This window comes from Neopsephotus bourkii, unplaced genomic scaffold (genome assembly GCF_033783945.1).
Source record: "Neopsephotus bourkii isolate Nb327-2 ecotype Australia unplaced genomic scaffold, CSIRO-AGI_Nbou_v1 NB_532, whole genome shotgun sequence".
Classification (NCBI taxonomy): domain Eukaryota; kingdom Metazoa; phylum Chordata; class Aves; order Psittaciformes; family Psittacidae; genus Neopsephotus; species Neopsephotus bourkii.
The window spans coordinates 236,218-258,105 of NW_026901033.1; the positions used below are offsets into that span (position 1 = coordinate 236,218).

General features: G+C 40.2%; 1 long non-coding RNA gene across 1 annotated transcript in view; it reads left to right on the forward strand.

Moving 5' to 3' along the window:
* The first annotated feature begins 4,155 nt into the window (after positions 1–4,155).
* The window catches only part of LOC133210834 (uncharacterized), a 63,760-nt gene continuing 46,027 nt past the window's right edge, over positions 4,156–21,888 (forward strand). The window contains exon 1 of the long non-coding RNA XR_009725042.1: positions 4,156–4,430. This is a non-coding gene — a long non-coding RNA (uncharacterized LOC133210834). The remainder of the gene's footprint in view (positions 4,431–21,888) is intronic.

A 21,888-nucleotide genomic window follows, 5' to 3' on the forward strand; every position in this document is an offset into this window, starting at 1 on the left:
GTTAATTTCAGGGAGAGTGCAAATGTTAGAGGAAATCTCATTCCTGAGTAGCATTAATACAGAACATTGTTTTACTGCCCTTTTTACAGGACTCTCATATTTCTTATTGAATGAACTGATAAGAAGTAAGAGAATGTAAGAAAGAAAACATAATGCATGCACATTCTTTCACCATAAAGAATGCATTAAGCAAAAAATCCTAGCAACAGATGGCTCAGAAATAGTATGGGGATATGACAGTGAGCTATCTGTTTTGGGAAGGGCAATCCCAATGAAGCCAGACATATCTATGTGCTGCCCAAATTTAACTTGGAATTAAAATCCAGCTCAATAGCAGCAAGTACCCAACCTGAAAGAAAACAACTTTATGAAAATGCTTTCCAGTATTTTCTCTCCCAGTGTATTAGACGATGACAGGTTGGGTTATGTGGTGGTTCATTGAGTGACGTAGTACCACATTGAATATCAAGCCAATATTATTTAATGCAGAGTGACTTGGGAGGAGTAGAGGAAATGAAGAACCATGTTGTGAGTCCTAAACAAAACCTCTTTTGTTATTCAGAAGTGGGGAAGACTTCGTTTTGGTGCATGTTAAATAGATACCATGAATACATTTGAGCACTTGTTGGATCTGGGCTTCACAGGTTGCTAACTTGGGAATGAACTTAAAATGATTTACATGCAACCGCTATACTGGTTGCAAATCTGCCAGTTTGTTTAGAAGACTGGATATGATACTCCTAATTATAAAGTGAGATTACTAAGAGAAAATCCTGCTGAGATCCCATTATGATGGATATGGAGATAGTGAAACAATTACAGTGGTCACCCATATGAATGTTAAAATGAATGAATAAACTCTTGCCAGTGCAAGTTATAATGCTGCTAAACAAACGGGATTAAATGCTGAGAGCAACCAACACATAAAAATGTGTCGGTTCTTCAGTCCTAATCAAAGTAAGTAAACTGGACTGAAACTATTAGAACAGTCTGCAAATGCATTTAGTGGGTATCAGAGCCACAGCTTATTCTAGACCTGTGTGTGAATTGTTCTAAAATGGACCATCTGGTACAATAATATGCCTTGTTTCATTGTTCTGCACCTTTTATTTCTGTAATTGTTAGAATAGAACCAATCTAGATTGATGAAGCAGAAGACAATCTATTATCTCTGCTCCTAGCAGCCTGGCAGAGAAGTTGGGTGGGGATATCTTTAGTAACTTCAAATCATGAGCTTATCTATATCAATATAGACTTCCAGAAAAGTAAATCACTATGAGCTACATCATTGATGCCTTCATTTAGCAGAAGAAAACCATCTATATATATACTATGATGAGAAGATTCCTGGTTAACATGTTGTGTTGAATAAGATTGTATCCATGTTTTTGAAACCTGTTCCCATAGGTTGTAGCCAAGTGTTTATAGAAGGCACATTGCTTTCTGAGATGTTTTCATTTTTTCTCAACCCATTAATCTGTTATCATGCAATGGGATGTGTTTGAATCCAGTGTTAATAAATATTTGGGAAGAGGGCCAAACGCACCATTCTTACATTGATGTAACTCTTATCTAGAAAAACATTTCCAGATTTACTTTGTAAGTGAGTGAGAATCAGGAAGCCAGAAAGATTCAGTTCTGAACAATTCACTAATTGGTGTAACTGGAATGTAGTTGTTAACTGTTTTAGAAGTCCTAGGACAAATGAGACACGAAGCATCTTCTTCCATTCCACACTTGTTTTCTCTATAATTTACTCAAATATAAGTAGTCTTAATGTGGTGGGGCGTATGCTAATTTTTCATTAGAATTCTAGCATCTGCTCAAGACCAAATGCTGGCATTTTCAGGCATGTTGGATTTTAAGCCACTCATTGAAAAACCTGGCTGGGTAACCACAGTTACCTAGATTCCAGCGTGGTGCCCAAGTATGTGCCTAGCTGGGAAGATGCAAATGGTGACACCGATGGTGTTGGGAGTTGGCCTGTGTTGTAGGAATGTTTTGCCACCCTTGCAGACTTCACCCAGCATCTAGGCTGCTTTGGCAACACAGCTTTGCAAACTCTGTTTAGACAATCCTCCAGAAATTATCAGTTCAAAGAAGATGCACATAGTTTTTGGCAAGGAGCCCTTTAGCACTGATGTATTCACTAAAAGAAAACTGGATGGTTTTGAAGTTTTCATGTAAAAAATCTGTGGGCATCTGAGATTTTAGGAGGCAAACAGGTGCTTTGACAATACCTTTCGTACTTGAGTTGCAGTGTAGGTACCCGAGTTATATTTCTGGCAATGGCTCATATTCAAGTACTTAACTGAATCAGACCTTAATTGAAAAAGTAAGAAGTATAAATGCATTAAGGCTTAATGTTACAGCAGCTTCAATTAATGATCCAATTCTGCTTAGTTACAAACCATAATAAAGAAGATGCAAAACAGCTGTTATATGCAGTCACATATAATAGTGTTATTTAACATGTGACCCAGCAGCTTATATTATCTAGTGCAGATGTTTTCAGTTGAAATAAGCACATAAAACTTGCCATCTCCTGGCACAACTGGTAAAATGTTATTTCTGCAAGAAAAATAAATTCAGTTCTGCACAGGGATTTCATCTGTTACAGCCATGATCCATAAAACCGGGAAACTTCTCTATGCTGAAAACCTACCTAACTGAAAAGGAATGAGAACAAAGCGCATTTTTCACCTTTATCTTTTATTTCTAAATGTCTCTGACATACTAACATATACAGGTGTTGGATTTCTTTATGTAGTAAGAGATCAAATACTGCGAATTTTGTTGTAATTGGGTTTAAATAAAATTTCCTCTGAAAAATTACATCAATATTAATAGAGCTCTGTTCCCCACCTGTCTGAGCCAACTTGATGTGCGATTTGTGTAATGCTGTAAAAAAGGCAAATGATTAATTACATGGCTATTAACAAAGTGAAATGTTACAGGTATTCACTTGATTTAGGGTTTTAAGTCCAGTGTCTTGGACACTCCAGCTTAGAGAATGAGCTTTTGCCCCAGCAAAACTCCTCTTGTAGTTTCAAAGGAATGCACTTCTTGTGCTGTTTCTCTGGCTGCCTGTTCCATAGGCTGAGCCATTATGGAGTGAACCTCTTGTAGAAGTGGCTGCACTTCTGAGTGGGTAAAGTTAAATGGAAGTGTTCTGCAATGAAGTAATTTTCTGAAATGTTTAAATGTCGAGGAGTAATTTTTAATTATAGGTAGGAATAATTCTATTTATGTGAAATGACTGCTTATATTTTAGTAGACAATTGTCTTACTATAAGATAGCACTAGTGAGTTATTTAAATACAGCACTAGTTAAATATCAGGTATCTTTGCTCTTAATTATTTTGTTTTATCCCACTGGAGCGGTAAGCAGCTGCGTTACAATACAGCCAGCTCCTCTCCAATTATGAAGATGCTTCAGTGTGCTAACTGTTAAATTCCTTGGTTTGTGGGGACTTAAGTCAGGCTGTCTGAGAAAACAGGAGACAGTCATGTAAGCGTGATACTGGGACCAATTAACTTCTTACAGAAGCACAGGCTAGTTGGACATCAAGCCAAACTTTTTTTAGCCTTTGCTGCATCTAGCAAAGTCCACCTGCATAAGAAATGATGGCACGCCCTCTCCCAGTGGGATTTAGTGGTGAATCCTGCCTTTGGAGAGCAAAAGACAAGCTGTGATTTATGTGTATGGAGGGAGGTTACTACCCACTTCTGCCTACACTTAATCTGTGGAATTTCCCTTTCAGTACATTGAAGATGACATTTGCCAATGAGAATACAGGGAAGCTTTTTCCTCTCCAACTTTTCCTTAAGTCACACAAAAAAAAAAAGAGCCAGATGCTAACTAGAGAGTATAATACTTTGAAGCAGAAATAATTTTTCTCTTTCTGTTTCTGTGTAGTACCCAGTCAATCTGGTCGTGACAGACACACAGTAAAATCACAGTAATAATAATCTAGAGTCCACATTGGCTTTATAAGACTGTAATATGATGACAGTATATTGGTGACCCAATGTAGATTGGGTTAGGTCGAAGGTCTGAATAGCCCAATATCCTGTGCCTGACAGTGGTCATTAAAAAATACTTGTAGTACAAAAAGATAGAGTTTATGAGAAGTTATATTGGTGTCTTTGACTACAGGTTGGTGCCCTTTTGCTTATCCTTGATTTTCTTGTTGTCTGCTCCATAACACAGCTGAAAGAAAGAAATAGAAGCAGGTGAAAGGAATAAGTGGTTGATTTTAACCACGTGCTTGATATTCTCTCCTTACCTTCTTGTTGCCCTCTTCCTCCAGAGCTATAAATCAGGTGTAGAATATTAGTACTCTTGCCATTTTCTTGTGACTTTAGCCGAACTGCTGCATGACCTGCTGTTTTGCTGAAAGCTTGGGTTTCTGGACTCAAATGACTAGGTAAGGAAATCTATATTTTGGTAAAAACTACTTTTTAGTAATTTTCTTTGTCCAGGGATTGTGTGTGGGGGGAAATCTCTGAATTCTAACCTAAGTGTATTTTTAAGGTGTGAAGCTCAAAAGGCAAGTAAAAGAGGCAAGATTTATCTTTCTTTTTTTTTTTTACTCACCTTACAAATTTGGGGACAGACTGATTTATTTTTTTTAATTATTTTTTTATTTTTAGAGCAGTATATTTTCCTTTTTTGGAAGCTGCCTCTCCCCTCCCACATATATAAGTAAGAAGAGAGTAACTAGGGGAAAAATGGTAAAAGGTAGTGGGAACAACTTTTAGAAAATCCAAAATGAAGAATGAAAGGTAAAAAGTGAAAGTAAAATATTTAGAGCAGTGATTTTAATTGCTAAAGAGATACCTGCATGTGTGCAAGGTAAGACAAGGGATGTCTGTGTATCACAATGTAATCCAGTGCAGAAAGATGGGAAAGCACTTTAAAGAATTTAGTTCAGGTTACAGTAACACTTCAGACTCTGCAGCATGGAGCTCAGCACTGATAATTTACCCTCCCAAAAAGTTAAATGTGTTAGCTAAGGCTGAATGGTGCATTTCTGCACTGCTCTGCAGCACAGGCATCTGTATGCTATAAGGTTGTGATTGGTTATGAGGCTTTTACTTGTACAGATTACAGCTCATTTCATGCATGTGTTCTCTTGCTGGTTGTGGTGGCCCCAGCCTGAATTGCCACACTGCAAGGGTTGCATGGAAATGACCGTGCCCAACCCAGTCCCTCCCACCTCTTTTGTCCGAACAGTTGTTGAGCCTGCTGCCACTGCGGGGTACGCGGCATCAGACATTAATCAGAATTTACAGACCCCAGATTGCACTGTGGTTTGCCTGCTTTGGAAAGTTATCAACTAGGTCTTGGTTGGGCTTGGCATGGAGCTGAATGTTATTGTTTGGGTGGCTTTGGAAGAATTGAGACAACTTTTGCTGAAATTCTTTGATGAGGTTTGCAAGTGTGAAACACTTGGGGGCTTGCAGGGGAAAGCTGCTTGAATGGTTACTTGCATTTCAGGTACAGTATGGCACATCTGTCTAAGCTTGTGATATAGTTGTGCACTTCAGGTCAGGGGTAGGTACTAAAGAAAGCCATGTTAGAAGCCCTTATGCACACCAATTTTACATAAATATATGTGAGCAAAGACTGCAGATCACATTGAAGATTCCCACGGATCTGTACCTGCCATTGTTTTCACCTCAACATCTGTGACAAGAATTTAGATTTGACATGTCCTTGGCTTACAGAAAAAAGTTACGAGTGAAGCAAGGCAAATCTAGAGGCTACAGAAATAGAAATCTTATCTGGTTGTTTACTTGAGGCTGGGAGCTAAATCCGAAGATCCCTAGTTCTGGAGTTGTCCTATTTGGCATTTATTTTGTTGGGCAATGGATTATCAATGAATATAGATCCACATTCAAACTGTCCTGAATTATAAAGCAAGCATATATGAAGAAGACCCTTTTGGGATAAGCTCGGAGGCGGATGAATGCTAACCTTCCCTCCATTATGCTGCAAAGGGAAGGTTTGTGATGAAAGCACTGCAAAATGTAAGCAAAACTCAAGCCTCTATTCCCAGTAGTACAAGTGACCTTTGTGTATGTTGGGTTTGAAGGAGAAATTTGTAGTGTGCAATTCACTTTCTTTGCGGTGGGAATAATGCAGCTTTTCCTATCTAAGAGGTATGTTTGGGTAATTGCACTGAATACCGAGATGACGATGATGTGGCACCCTGGAGAAATCATTACAAATAATTTGAAAAGCCTGAAGATACATTATTTCTACCTGAGAAATAGCAATTATTTTAAAAATATTAGGCCTTATCAGTTCAGTGCCATGTAAAAATTCTGTGCCTTTCCCTGCTATAGGCATACTTGGAAGGTATTTTTCATGAGGTATTTGCAATAATATCCATTAAAGAGCAAAGCTGCTCTCCTCTGGCAGGCATGAGTAGCCAAGATTGTCACACAAATTTCTTCCCTCTCCTCACCACCTTCTCTGGGATGCAACATTTTGCCAAGGGTACATCAAGAACATTTGATAATTTACAGTTTCCCGTATCAAATGGGCTACCAGTGACACAGGGGCTGTTGACTTCTAGCATAAAGGTTCAAAAATGATTTCCATTCCCACTGAGTTAATGTGAACAGATAAAACCATTGTTTAGTGAAATGTTGTTATATAGATGCAGTTCTCAGCATAAGGGGAAAGTGTAAGTTAAGTTAAATCACTGGCTACCTTGATAGCTTCCATGTCCGTATCTAGATTGATGGGTAGACTGACCTGGTGATGGTGAGCTGACCTGGATGTTCTGATAAATATACTGTCCCTTATGTATGTTTGCTGTTTGGGGTTTTTTTTGGGTTGTTTTTTTTTTTCTCAGTGTTTTGGGGCTTGTTTTGTTAATTTTGTTTTTTTCTTTTGAGGAGGTTTTCTTTATTTTACATCTGGGGTATTGCTAGCAGCAGGAGCAGCATGTGCTGTGAATATTGAGGGCTTGTGCAGGAGATGAGGTCCTGTGGCTTCCTGCTGTAGCAGCCTGCCTATGCAGCACTGCCAGTGCACTATATCTGTCTAGTTGCATACAACCCCCTTTGATGCCCCCACTTTCATGTCTCATGCATCCTGTAGCTCCACCCCAGTCACAGATTTAGTGTGGACAAAGACATAACTGCCACAGTATTCAGAGCTGAACATGCCTTCACCTTCTGTGGGTGTCAGGAGCAAGAGCATGCTGCAAGAAATGTTTATATCTGTCTGGTAGGAGAGTTTCCACCTTGATGGAAAATTGCCTCTAATGGTGTTATTCTTCTAGGGGAGGGAGTGCATCCTGATCCAGGCTAACAGCTGCTCAACAATACTCCTGTTATCATCAGGGGAGCATAAGCCCTGCTGCTTAAAGGTGACAGGGACTTCTGCTTCAGGGCAGCATCCCAGTAGGTTACTTTCAGCATTTCAGAGATTTCCTATTGAAATACCTTGTAGGCCCAGACCTCCTTTTTTGACAAGAAGGAAGAAATAAGACAAACTCTAGGATGTGGCTTTTATTGGTTAGGAGCATCCTTTGCTCTTTGCTCATTTTCAGGGCTCTTAGCGCAGATCTTCTGGATTTCTCTCTGGATTTTTCAGTTATTCAAAGGACAGCATGCAGGTTTCTGTGGGGGAAAAGGCACCATTGTGTCTGAAGGAGCATAATGAGAGGATCAAACCTACTCCCAGTGTGGACACAGGGATCCTGCAAGCCATTTGTCTTTACTTCTGCTCCCCGTGGGGTTTTTTTTAGGAGGGGAGGAATTGTTTGGGGGTTTGTTTTTTGGATTTTGGTTTGTTGCTTTTTTTACTTATACCAGTTTATTTTCTTTTTGGTGTTTTCCACTAATCCACTCTCCCATTCCCAGTCTGTTTTGTTGTTAAATGATTAAATGATTATCGACTGGGCAGAGGATTTTACAGCACTTTTGTTGCCATGGTGACTGGATGCGAGGACCAGAGAAAGCATAGAATTTGAGCATCAGAAATAAAATTGAATAAACTGCTTTTGCTATTAGAGAACTTTGCCCACAATTCACTTTTCTCCAATGAGGTTATTTTTATGCAAGGGAAAACAAACTTTGGAGGGAGGGAAGGGGAGCAAAAGAAAACTTTTATTTTCTTTACTGCATCTTTTTACTGAAGAACTTTTAAAGTTTTTCTAAGGTACCACTTGGGACTGTGTTTATACTCAGCCTTTATTTGATCAGACTCCTGTTTCCTTTTTAGTTTGATGTTGGAGGCAGCTTTCTTTCAGCACTCTGACTTGTATGTTGTACTGGGAAATTCAAACTTAGGGTCCTGGGCTGTAACTTTTTCTGCAAGCTAAACCTATGGCTACATAACCATCACTGTTTGCACTCATAAAAGAAGGGATCTAGAGGAGAAGGCAGAAGAGAATCACTGTGAAAGGGCGCTCACTGCCTTATATTACTTTTTTGTAGTTCTGCTTTTTCCCCTTCCTTTTTTCCAGTTGTGTCTAGTTTGGTCATTACCAAAGAAAAAAAAACATGAGAAAGCAACCATGGAATGGTTTTCTTACTTCATCTTCTGTTCAGCAATGATGGACAGAATCTCCTCAGTGAGCTATTGTTCCACCTAAGCAGAAAACGTGGTGACTCAGGCCACAGAAAGATTCAGAGCCATCTACAGAGGACTCAGCTCTTGGCCTCACCAACCCTGAAATACCTTTATTCCATTTTAGAGGTGTACTTACTGTTGTTGTCCTCAAAGACCATACAGAGTCAAATCTCTTGCTCATCTTTCTCCACAGCCTCTCCCCAGGCAAGACTTCTATAACTAGAGAAGAACCAAGGCTTCAGCATGGGTAGGTTGTAGGGCTCTGAGAAGGTCTATTAATTCCAGCTTGAAGGCACAATGCCTTCATTAGTAGGTGTACTGCTCTCTGCCAGGTGGCTAGGAGGGAGATGACACCATTGTAGAGCAACTTGCTTATTCTCCCTAATAATCCTTCTATTTTTTTTTAATGAGCTGAACTACTATAAAAGGTTAAACTGTTTAATGATGGTAGGTAATGTAAGCACCCATTAGCTTTTATATTCTCAAATCATGTTTCTAAGTAGTTCAGAAATTGTAAGCTTTAATTCCATAATAATAGTTTGGGGGTTTATTTTTGTAATCAAAAGTAAGGACTTCGTAGGTAATTTTAGCAGGGGAAAGCATCTGGATGTTGTTTATTTGATTTGCCTTTTTTAATACTGGAAAGTGATTAGCTGTACCATTCTTCCCCTTATTTTTCACTGCTAATTATTATTCTTATGCATTCTGAGTAGAAATGAATGCATGGACAAAGGTTTTGGTGGAAAGCATTAAAAGATTGTGTTTTGGAGATTAAATGGGAATACAAATGGAAAGTCAGGACTGGACAATTATTTCCCTGTTCACTTAGTCTGGGTGATATCTTTGTCAGGCATGCAGTTTTGGAATAGTCATGAACGGAACTAAATTAGCTTTCCAGTATGAGGAATTGACATGTTGAATATCACCCAAGGGGATGGAATGGTTTTTAAGGCTTAGGACCTGGCAGTTGATGTGATTTTGGGAGTATTTAATTGACAGGAGTGAGGGATCATAATATTTCTCTTCCCATGGAAACCTTGCTTTTCTATCTGCAGCCCTGATTCTGTAACTGACTAAATACTGCAAAAAAATCTGCAGTTAAGGCAGGGGTAATTCAGACCCGTTTTTGCTACTTACCGTTAAGTCATTCAAGCTTGCTTGAAAATTACTGGACTCTGCCCTGCTGCAGTGTTGACCTCCAGGCAATCTGCATTAATCACCTGCATCGGGGAAGCATTCTCAAGTTGCTGTTCCTGAGCAGATGTTTCATTCCAGGAGACATTGATGCTCCTTTTTGGATAACACTATGAGAGCAAATCCTGTCTGAGTAGGTCCGCTAACCTCAGCCTTTCCTGACCAAGTTTTCATTTCCTGGTCTGAACTTGTTAGCTTTTCAGTCCAACATCCAGGACAGAAGGGTTATACCATAGCAGGAGACTTTATTCTAGCTCTTGCTTCTTTACTTTGTGTCTTCCAACAGTGAATTATTTTGCTTTTCTCCGTGTGTCATATTACTGGCTTGCCGGGACACTTATAACCATATTCATCAGATGTTTAGGTTTGGTTTCTTTTTTTTCCTTTAGGTGGTTTGGTTTGTTTTGGGTTTTTTTTAATAGATGTGGTCAAAGGCAAAAAGGTTTGCCTTCAGTCTTGCATTTATACGTAAAAACCTTAATGGCCATTGTGTAGGTTAATGTGGTTTGCCTAAATGCAGGTGAGTTTATGTTAGGCTCTCTTATGTCTGTGCTTTTTCCACATCACTGGGTCCTCATTGCTTCAATATTAATAGCAACTGTCATGCAAAAGACCAGAAAGCATCTGTAATGTATTCTGGTGAGCTCTCTTTGTGGCTGAGTTGAGCTTTGAGATAGTTACATTCTTATTTCTGAAAGAAACGAGCAGTCTCGTAAAAGAGCACAGTAATAAGGAAATAGGCCTGAGTACTTGAGCCGTCTCTCTCACATACTTGAGAATTCACTTTATGCTGGGTATTGCTGTTTAAAGCACAATGGTATTTTCTTGCATAGAGTTTCTTTCTCCCGTTTTCTTTTCATGAGGATACACTGATCCATGCAAAGTCTGACTGACTTTATACAGGTGTAGAAATAAAACACGGCTGCAGGACACTGAACTGCTGCGGTGACTGTGTTGATGTTGCAGTGGTTTGGATCCCAGTAGCTGCTCTTGAAAATGTGGGTGCCTTGCAGTCTGTCAGACCCCGAGCATTCAGTCTTGTCTCATTTCAGTTTTCATAGACAAATACGTGCTTCCATTAAACCAGACGCTGCGTGGTGGGTGCAGGTCACACGTCTCTGATCTATGCAGGATTTCTTAAAATCCTTCAAAACTATGGACCCTCTGCATAGGAATTTCCTCCCATCTGTGCACCAGTCCCTAGCAGACTGGTGATTTTAATAGTTGGCAACAGGAAAAGAAACTTCTCCTTTTCCTCTGCCTTTCATTGAAGGATTGTCTTGAGCTGGATGAAGTTTGCTGGAGAAATTCAGCACTGAAAGCATCTTGCCACAGGGCTCAACACACTAGATTTCAGAGCCACACTGCTCTACATCTTTATTGCCTCTATTTTTACAGGTCAAGGCAGCTACAGAACACTGACTGAAGTGACAGTGATGGACTCTGTAGTATTGCTGTTAGTGTGAAATAGACTGGCTATAATGTAATATGTGAGCATCTTGAAAACATGAACCGATTGACCAATAACAGATGCAGTGATGCACAGGTGGAGTTAAAGTAAATAGCATCGTGTGTAAGCAATCAGTGATTTGTAACAATAAAAATTTGTGATGTGAGTCTTTATATTCTCTATTGATTCCCCCACCAAATAATTACCCTGTCTTACCTCTCACTCAAAATCTTTGGGCCTGTTGATCTTTCTTCTGCTGCTGTAGGCCAAGCCCTGCGCTTGCCAGACTGTTTATAGTTGGCACTTGGTCTTACTCAGCTGTCCTAAGCATCTCATACTTTGGAAAAGCAATAATTCTATGTCTCACCTAAATAGACCAAATGTCCTTCTTCCTCTCTAAGTACAAGTTAGCAGGAAGAGTTTCCATGTTTCCAAAAGCACAGTTTTCCAGATTTTCGGGAACTTGCTAAATATTGCATAGAGCAGCATCATTTTTGTATTTGAAAGGACTGATGACAGGGTGGATTGTAAACTGCAGGAAATGCTGATGGCTGAGAACAGTCTCTGGCTTGAGAACAGTTTGAGAGCCTTGATCTTGATTTTTCCAGCCAGCAGTTCTCAGTCTGTGTCATTGGAGTTGTTTATTGTTAAAAACCCAAAACAGTACAAACCAAACAGTCTAAGACCTGTGATTCACCTTATCTATTATCTTTCCTCTGACAGTGTCCAGTGTCTCATAGGGAGGATACAAAATGTCTCTGTTTGGTTGTGCATCTTACTTATATTCGCTTTCATAGCCTTCCCCCCTTCTCCAAATGTCAGTTAATGCCTTCTTCCTTTATAAAGTTTCAGATATCTTTGTGTGAAGAATTAGAAACCTTATTACATTGTTTTCTGATGTAACTGGTTTGGAAGGAAGAATCACTCTAGTGGAGTTGAAGGAGGGAGCTTTTAATAAATGAAGAGTAACGACTGAAATATTTTTCCAGGAGCATTTTGAAGCAGCACTCATTTCCTCCCCTCCTTTCAGTTTCCCAGCTGCCTCTCCTGCCATCCTCTTCTCTTCTGCTTCAGATGCCATCGTCTTCCCCTTTATTCTATTATTTCATTGTCTTAACTTGCCTAATTTTCCTGTCTCAGCTATTTATCAAATGATTTTGTAGTTACATGCTTTACAACACCTGCACTGTGCAGACTGGAGCCCAGCAGTACTACATACAAGGCAGGTGCTCAGCAGAGTTGTAGTGATGGATAAAAAGTAGGAGGAGTGTTTTCTGTAAGCCCAGAGGCAGAACATCATCTCTTACATGTCCCTGTCGCCTAGCCCAGACCACTGTGTTTTGTGTTGTTATTGCTCAATTATTCTCTGTTTTAGGCAGAGCAGTCATAGGCATAACAAACTTCACAACAGCTGAGCATCATGTCATTTGAAAAATAGGTTGTACTTTTACGTGTGAGGGAACACAGCGCATTGAGGCAACTGCCTGAGCAGTAGTTGTTCACCCAGGGTTAGCTTGAGCCATATGGATGCTTGCCACAGGCTGAAACTGCAGTCTGTTACAGCCCTGCTGTATAAGTTATGCATGACAGCTAAAGAGAAGGGTTTGGGAACCAAACTGGGGAGAGGCCTGGGACAAACTCAACCTGAACCAAACTGCTTCAGCCTCCTGACAGTGTTCCCCATTGGAATGGGGAGTGTACAGCTGAAAACAGATACCAGAGAAAAACTGGAAATGGAGGAGGCTTTTACAGCAGAAGGTAGGGAAGGGTGGTAGAAATGAAAGGTCACTCAGACTTACGCAGAGTAATGAAAGCTGGCTCTTCCCAGTCACAGTCCATTCTCTCCTGATCACTCAGTGACCTGAAAATAATACAGATTCATAGTCCTCTGTCTCCTGTCACTGTGGTCAGTGACCTTACAACAACATCCTATAGTCCATTGAAAGAAAGCTATAAAGAAATGTATTACTGGCCCCAGCCCCTTGAATTAAAGCACAGTGGGAAAGAGTCATAAATAAAGGCTCCTCTAAAGAGAATTAGCCATCTTGGTATTTGAGAAGACAGGAAACAATGAGTGACATCAGTCTATTAGTTGTATAAGTTAAGTGAGGTGCTGAAAGTGACAAAATGAACGTAGTTGGTTACATTTGGGATTAGCTCCCCCCCCAACCCCCCCCCCCCAAATATGTTATTGTTTTATTTCATTCCAGGGCCCTCAGAATAAAACCCAAACAGTTCTCTATTGTTCATTGTAGTTCCTTTCTCTGCCAACATTTAAAATCTCAGGGACAGTCTGGAGTTATTTATAGTTGACTGATTAAACTCTTGATGCTAACACTAAGGTCATTAAGTAAACATTCCAGGGAGGTGCTTAGATTTGATATGAAAGCAGTATCCAAGTATGTGCCTGGAGGAGAACTCAGATATATATGGTTAAAGTTTGAATTAACTTCAGCTTATATCTTCTGAAATCCTAACTGTGTCAATTTTTACTTCAGTACCAGAAAGCTGGACACAGCAGATGTATGGGGGTAGGGTGTTCAGATATATTTCTGGGGTTTGACTAAAACTGTTTCTGTTCCAAAGCTTGTCTGAATCTGTGGCTGAATGTGAACTTAGGTGTGTGCAGGGTAATTTCAAATAAAAGGAACAATTGATAAGCAACTAATTATTAGTGATGTATGACACGGGGTTTTAAGGATAGCTTTATTGCACTTGACCAATGAACAGGATGGGATGTCCTGCTAAAATTCAGGCAAGATGGTTTTGATTTCTATTTTTCCTGTAAGAAGCTTTTTCTCCTGTGCCTGTTTACAGCATACGTGGTTATTCATTATATCCTTTACTTCTCAGGCTATCCTTTCTCAGCAATATTGCCACAATATCATGATGGCCTCTGGGAAAGCGGAAAATGCCTCTTATTGTGAAATTATGTCTTTAATTGTGACTGGATTGAGAAGAGGTAGTCTGATAGTGAGGCTTTTCCGGTGGAGAAAAGCAAAGCAAATTAGTAGGGTTGTATTTTATAGGAATATTCATGTGGGAACCTGCAACTGGTTTCTATACCAGTCTTCGAATAACATGAATAGTTGAATAAACTTTCTATTCTTTCCTTGCAGTTTCAAGATTCTAGGAAGTTCTACTTCCACCCTTCTCCCCACCTCAACATTTAACTGGCGTAGTTGTACTAAATCAGGTGCTTCCATTTTCCTCACAGGATTGTTACAATAGTTGAAAATTATCAAAGGCTTTGTGGTTTACTCAATTAGAAGTACCGCAGCTCAGGTACACAGTCAGCTTTTTACTGGAGTGTCTTCATGCACTAAACTTCATTCTGGCTTTTGTATGTATTTGAGCTTGCCAAGGCTTTTCACTACCTGCACTCTCACGCGGCGTACTGAACTGTGTTGCTGTGCATTAACAGTGGGAGAACATTTCTAGCATTGTTTCAGAAATGTAAAATAGAAAGTTCATGGGTTTTGGGCAAAGCAATCTCTCAGTTCAGATTCACTTGTTCTGCTTTAGGATCAAACACCAAAGTGAATGTATCTGTGTGCATGCCTGGTATGTGGTTTTGAGATTACTTCAGTTATGGGTCAAGAAGCACGGTTTGCTCCTATCGGAAGTGTGCACAGAGCAGGCGTGAAATAGCAACGGTTGCTTTGCCCTCAGTGCAGGGAACATCAGAGAAGGCTGCGGTGATAGAAATGACTTTTTGAACCTCTCGGTCTGAGCTTGCCCACCTCAGCGCTGAGGAGGTCTGTATCTCACAGCACAGAAGTTACTGAAATAATTTGTGCTGTCAAATGGGCAGTGCAGGAATAATGATAATGAAAAAAGAGAAGCAGTTGATCTGTCTTCTCACTAGCAGTTGCAAGTGCTAATAAATCTAATTATAACTCTGAAATAGACACAGAAGGGGAAAGATATGTCTGCTTTGTTTATTTTTGGAGAAGAGTTAAAGTCTGAAATCCTGGATTTAGAGATTGTGTACAGATCGGTGTTCTGTTCTAAAGGACCACAAACTGAAGGATGTTTTATAACCTCGCTGCACACTAGTATCAGTAAACTACTAAAAAACAAAAGGTTGAGGGGACAGGAGGGTTTGCTTTACAATGGAAAATGAAGGTAAGTTGCTGCAGCTTGCTTAATCAATGGCAGGTTTGCAGATAGGGGAGTCTACAGACACTAGAAGAGTGTACTCGTGGAGCAGAGGATTACTTGGCATAGTAAGGGGAGGGATCACAGTATCACAGTATGTTAGAGATTGGAAGGGACCTCAAAAGCTCATCTAGTCCAATCCCCCTGCCGGAGCAGGAACACCTAGATAAGGTTACACAGGAACGTGTCCAGGCGGGTTTTGAATGTCTCCAGAGAAGGAGACTCCACAACGTCCCTGGGCAGCCTGTTCCAGTGTTCCATCACCCTCACTGAGAAGAAGTTTCTTCTCAAGGGATGGATGGAGTGAACTCAAATGTTTAGTTTAGGTGGTATATCTTGGAAAAACTTCCTGACATCGAGATTTATGAGTCTGATAATGACCCAAGGGATGTGGTGTGAACTTCATCACTTGAAATATTTAAAGCAAGACTTGAAGAGAAGTACTGAACATACAGTATGCTTCTGCAGTAAAAGAAAATGCACGAGGTCTTTCACAGAATCACACAGTCTATGCATGAACATCTTGGGATGTATTCCTGTCAGGTACTGAAGGTGCATTTGGACCTTGCTAGAACTTGGACTCAGATGGGAGAGCTTTAACAGAATTTGGTGTCCTGTGGGAGGTGGAGCTTCTTTCTCAGAAGCAGTAGGTTAGAAGCAGCTTCCAAAAGTACTGTTTAATAGTACTGGACAGAAGCATCCTCACAATTCTACCCACATCTTATGTAAGATAACAGTCTCATCTTGTTTGATGGGATTTGGCATGTTGGGTTTGGGGATTTTTTCCCTCCCAGAGATCTCTTCCTGAATGTAGGGGTAAAAGTAAGCACTTTTTCTCTCTTCGACTTTCTTTCCCTCAGTCTTTTAATTTCATTTGGAGGAGAAGGGAAACAAGAAAACTTTGTAAAAGCTTGTTGTTCCTTGTAATATACCTGGGTAAAATAGAGGTAGGGAAATTCCAATTTTATTTCTCTTTTCCTTGCAAAGGTTGTGTCTCACATTTGTAGGTCCAAGAAGGAAGAATGCGTTTCTGGGGTTTTTTTTTGTTTTGTTTTTTTTTTTTTTTAAAGGACACATTTTAACTCCAGGAATTTCTTTGAGAAACAAGAAACCACTTAAAACTCTCCCACTGCCGAGGATTCAGCTTTATCCTGAAAGCAAGAAGAGTTTTACTGAGGCATTCATTGGCAGCAGAAGTGGAAGCCTAAATTATTTTGGGCAGGCAAAATGTGCTCGGGGTATTTCAGCCAGGACAGAGCTGTATCAGGTCTCTTCACTTGCTTAGGCTGTGGCATTCCTGCTTACCGCAGGCCTCACTATGCCTTCGTTTGACTTCAACAAGGCCACCAGTGGGAGCGATGCTGATCCTCACAGACACATTGGTTTGGCCACTGTGATGGATATGCTTGCTGAGCAGCATGAGTCCAGATTAGAGGAGTCAATGCAGAATGAGTAAACTGTACCAGTGGGTATCCTGTAGTAGGCAGCCATATCTCCAAACTAAATGTTCCGGCTGCAAGTTTTCTGAGCAAAGGTAGGAATGAAGGCTACACTGGACATAACTTAGCCTGTGGTGTACTTATGCTGTTAACTACAGCTTTTACTGCGAGAGCTCAGCCCAATGGAGACAACGAGAACACAGCCTTATATAATCCTGTTTTAATAATGTTCCCATTTACAGGCTGTCTGGGCAAGGTGTAATCAGCAATCATGCTATGAAGTCGCTTGCCCCTCTTAGGAACTCCTGCTGCAGTTTGATCCTTGCAGCTGGTAAGGTACTGCTCAGTATGTGAGAGCAGCTAAAAGACCAGGAGTATTTCTTCTTTTCACTGATTTGGAAGTAATTTTATCCCTTTCTTTTAAATCGTACTGAACACAGGTACCCCAAAACATTTGAAGAACTTTCTGTGAACCACTGCCGCTGAGGTCTGGTTGTGATGAAGGAAAATTGATGGGCAAAAAAAGTACCTTTTCTGTCAGAGCTTTTGATGATTGTGAGCAGTTTATTTGTTAGAGGGGAAATTCTGGCAAGGTTGGATGGATTTTTGAAATCGTACCAGAGATACGGTGTCACTGGTTAATCAGTTTTTCCTAAAATGGAATTCGAAAGTTATACCTCTGTGTATGAATAGTTCTGTAAGGGAAGAGGTCAGCAGCTAGCAATTTCCTAAGCACCCTACTGCCCTGCTCTGCGTACATATTTCTGTGACAGCTAGATTGTAACAAAACTGTGCCCACTGAAATACGTCTTAGTTCTCGAATACTCCCTGGAAGTCAGTGAGATACCTTTTGGAGTAAGATAATAATTGTGGAAATAGGTTCCACACGCAAAGCACTGTATTACAGGCATCTTTTCCTTAAATGTCTTTTTATTGCTTTTTATACCAGTGACCATTATCTGCTGAAGAATGTAATTCCTCCCATGGCAGAAACAGCCTGGAGTTTTACCTTACCTTTAGAAACGACTTACGCCCCCAAAAGAAGTGTGCAAAACCTGTTGTGTGGCTATGTAGTCACAGTGGCTTTTTTGTTACTGCATAAAATCTGGTCATCGATCAAGATGTGCCCAAATTCTTTTCTGGTCCCTCAGCTTTCAAACATATTGCATTGACAGGTTTGTTTTTTGACTAAGTCACCCAGCTCGTACGTGTGTGCGTGGGTGCGGGTGTGAGAGAGAAAATGCAAACCATGCGGCAGACATTAGTCACTTTTGTTGGAGTGCATTGGAAGGTACTCAAGTTCTAGGATGCAGAGACGTTGTGCTGTGCTCCATCGGCTGGGGTCCTGTGTGGTTCAGTACTGCAACTGCTGTTTTGACAGCTGAGGCACTATTGCAGGTCTTTTTTCTCCTTATTGCTCTGAGTAAACTCATGTGTGACAGGAGAGACCACCTTCGTTGCAATAGGCAAGCTACAAGCCTTCAAGGCAGCAGAGAGGAATCCTGGTCAATAATGTTGCCATTTTAGCCATCAAGCTCTTTAATTCACTGGGCACACGGAGAAAAGAAGAGAGGAATTCAGTAAAATTGAGTAGAATTAAGGTCAGACAGGCTGGGTACATACATAAACACTGCCATGCAGGAGAAGCAAGGGGATAAAACATAAAGAGATCAGGGTCCTAGTTCCTCTGTCATAAGCAGAATTGCTTATGAATGTGAACACCAAAGAAAAGTAAACCTCTGCAGAGGATGTTTCCTCTCAGTGCTCTTACTGATTATGCACGTTTTAAGTGTTGTTAATTCGGATGGAATACGTCATGCAGTTCTGCAGCTGGATGGCTGACCCACTTAAAGCCCTTCTGTGCAACTCGACTGCCCTTGTAACTCTCTCTGTTAGCTGGCCTTTTAGGTATACTGTAGATGCCTCCCTGCCTTGAAAGTCAATATTACAAAACCCCTGTAGCTAGCATCTGCAGCAGATGGAATGCCTATCCTGGGATGAATGTACAGATGGATACAGATCAGTCAGTCATCCCTACAATTACATTTTACCCCTCTGTGTGGTGTGTACATCTGTGAATTGTTGGTAAGATTCCTGTATGCCATGTAGGAATGCCAGTAAGCTGATAAAATTCTATTTCCTCTCTATATCTCTTCTACAAATATACAGTTTAGCAGAGAAAAAGAGCAAGGCTACATATGACAGTGAGGGATGGAACAAATTCCATTGGATTGCATTTGGGATGTTCTTAAATGAAATAGTGAATGATGTCACCTGTGTCATCAACATCTTTGTCCTTCATGCTGAACTGGTATGAGTAGAATGCTACACTGCCAGTGTTGTACCAAATTTTATATCACTTATATCTCTACGTTCGCTTCCATGCTCACCTTTCACTGAAGCATTATGATTGTGTTTCATTAATAATGTCTGACTGAGATTCTCAGCATTTAGGCTAATTCCTCATATTGAAACACCACACACTATGATACATACAGTTTGAGCACAACAGAAAGAATGGTTCCTATGCAAATAATGTTATATATATGCACAACACTTCCCAAAAACATCATCCCTAAGCTGGCGGTGGGTAGCAAAGGTTAGAAGTACATGGATATAAATCACAATGTATTTATCTGTGGGTGACTCAGGGATCAGAAAAAATTGTGAGATATCGTTTGTGATGATAGAAGCTTCAGAGGACTTATTTCAGCCAGTGTTGTTCTACATGTTTCAGATTCTAGCCTGGTGATGTTAACTCAAGAGCATTGCCAGGGTGGAGTTGGGAGTCTGCCATTAAACATTGATTTTCCCAGTATCTCACAATTAAAGCAACATCTGTGCTAAATAACTTTTACTGATTGTGTGTCCAGTGTGTCTCACTCAAAGGTCTCTTTTCTTACGTGTGCAAGAGGGAGTTGTAAAGATTGTGCAGTAGGCTATCCTGTGAGAGTGATAGAGATTGAAGGGTTTTGAAGCCTCTTATTTTAATGCCACCTTTGTAGGTACACCTGAATTTCCTTAGCTGTACCAGTGTAGTTTGCCTAGGACACTTTAAGTGCTTTCTTGACTGTAAGTTTTATAAATATTTTCTAAAGTCAACTTTGTTTTTCCACCTTCATAAAGCTTCAGTATATTAAGCAAAACCCAACCAACCAACAACAACAAAAGCATGAGTGTGCAATATACTAAGCATAAGCTGTACAATCTACTTCTCGAGCAAAAAGAAGTCATGTCACATTATGAATTCTATAGAAAGGGCTGCCAAACTGACTCTCCGCTATCTCAGTGCCTGTGTTTTGGGTATGACTCCATGTAATGGTGAAGGAAAATGAAATGGAAACTGAAATAGTCTGGAAAGCAAAATAAACCCTCAGAAGTCACCTTTACAGAGCAGGTTATATTCAAGCTTCCCAAAATGCTTTACAAGTGCTTGTTGATTATTTGGCCTTTGCAGCAGCTCTGTGAGATGATATGTATTATCATCTGCATCATTTTATACATGCAGAGAGCTGAGCTGACTTGCCCCAGGTGATACAACAACCCAGCGGTACAGGTGAGATGAGAACACCTAGGTTTCCATTTCCATGCTGCCCAGCTGTGTACCAGACTTCATGATGCAGCCTGAGAGCTGTGCCGTGCATGAGTAATGAAAAACAGGGATGCAGAGAAAAACATTTTTCTCCATCTTAATGCAATGCTGGCTGCTCTGCACTGTGAAGGATCCCCTGGATTTGGGGAGGAGGAGGAGTAGGAAACTGCTGCTGTTTGTCTGCTCTGTGTGTGACTGTATTCCAGTCCCAGGATTCAGACTAAGTATTTTCATACAAGTTACCTGATGAGACCCAACAGGGATGGGAAGCTATAGGTGTGAATGCCTGAAGAAACAGTTGTGAAAACTGCACAAGATAAATGGACATGTCCACTAAGAAGAAGCATCCTGGGCCTTTTTTCCCTTTAAGTAATGGTTTCAGAGAAGGATATCAGGGCTCGTGTTCTTGTAAGATGTCTGAGATGCTTATTTTGCTTACTACAGTTTTAAAACTTGTCTGCAAGTTGCATTTCTAAATCTAAAAGAATAAGCTCCCCAAAGAGCATTCTGCCTTGTCTGCATGATCTATAATTCCAGAATCATCCGGAACTTTCTGTACTACTTTGTTCTCTAGTTATTAAGCTTTACTGCGGAAACTTCCTTTCTGAAGTATCTCAGAAATAGCACGAGAGAGAAAGCCGGGTTTTAGCATATCCCTTTCATGGGTGCCCTGACAATTTCCTGAATTTTCATAGAAGAGGGAGACTGATAAAGCCCTGATATTTTTAAAGGCATCATCTCCCTTTTCTGTATCTTCTGGTTTAGGTCCATTGTTACCTCAAACGGAGATAGTTCTGTACTTAACCTTGAAACACATGGAATTTGGGAATTTCAGTAAATTCCTTTAAGGTGTCTGTTTACAAGGTTCCCACCCTGTTAGCTTCTGCTGTCAGGCAGGTTTATTTTGAAAGGAAACATCAAATGAATTTCTGCCTCTGGTAAGCAATGAAGTTTGCTTGTGAGAAACTGAAGGTACAATGCTGGAAATCATGGACCAGCTGTTTTTCAAACCCCCAACCGAGAACCACGGGATATTTATAGTGCTCAAAAAAAGAGCTAGTAAATGGATTTTCAAGTATGTTACAATTCATTGGCTTATAATATATTTATACTCAGTATTTTAGTTAGTATGTGGGCTTCCAAACAACGTTCTTGATTGAAAATTTCCAGATGCTCTTATAACATTGAATATTATAAGCTAAATGGAATATTACAGGATGATTCAATCAGGCTGACTAGCATGCAGGAGTTCAATTCTCTTGAAATTCACTGTTCAATCACTGTACTTGAAATGGTGTTTCCCTTCAAAACAAATATGATTATTTCAGCTTTTCCTTCTCAGTTCAATACTTTGCATATGTATTGCATCTCTCCCTGCAAATCTCTCTTAAGCCCTTTATGATTATTTGGTGGTTTATTGTCACAGTCTTTGTTGAGGGATGCCTAATAACAGTTT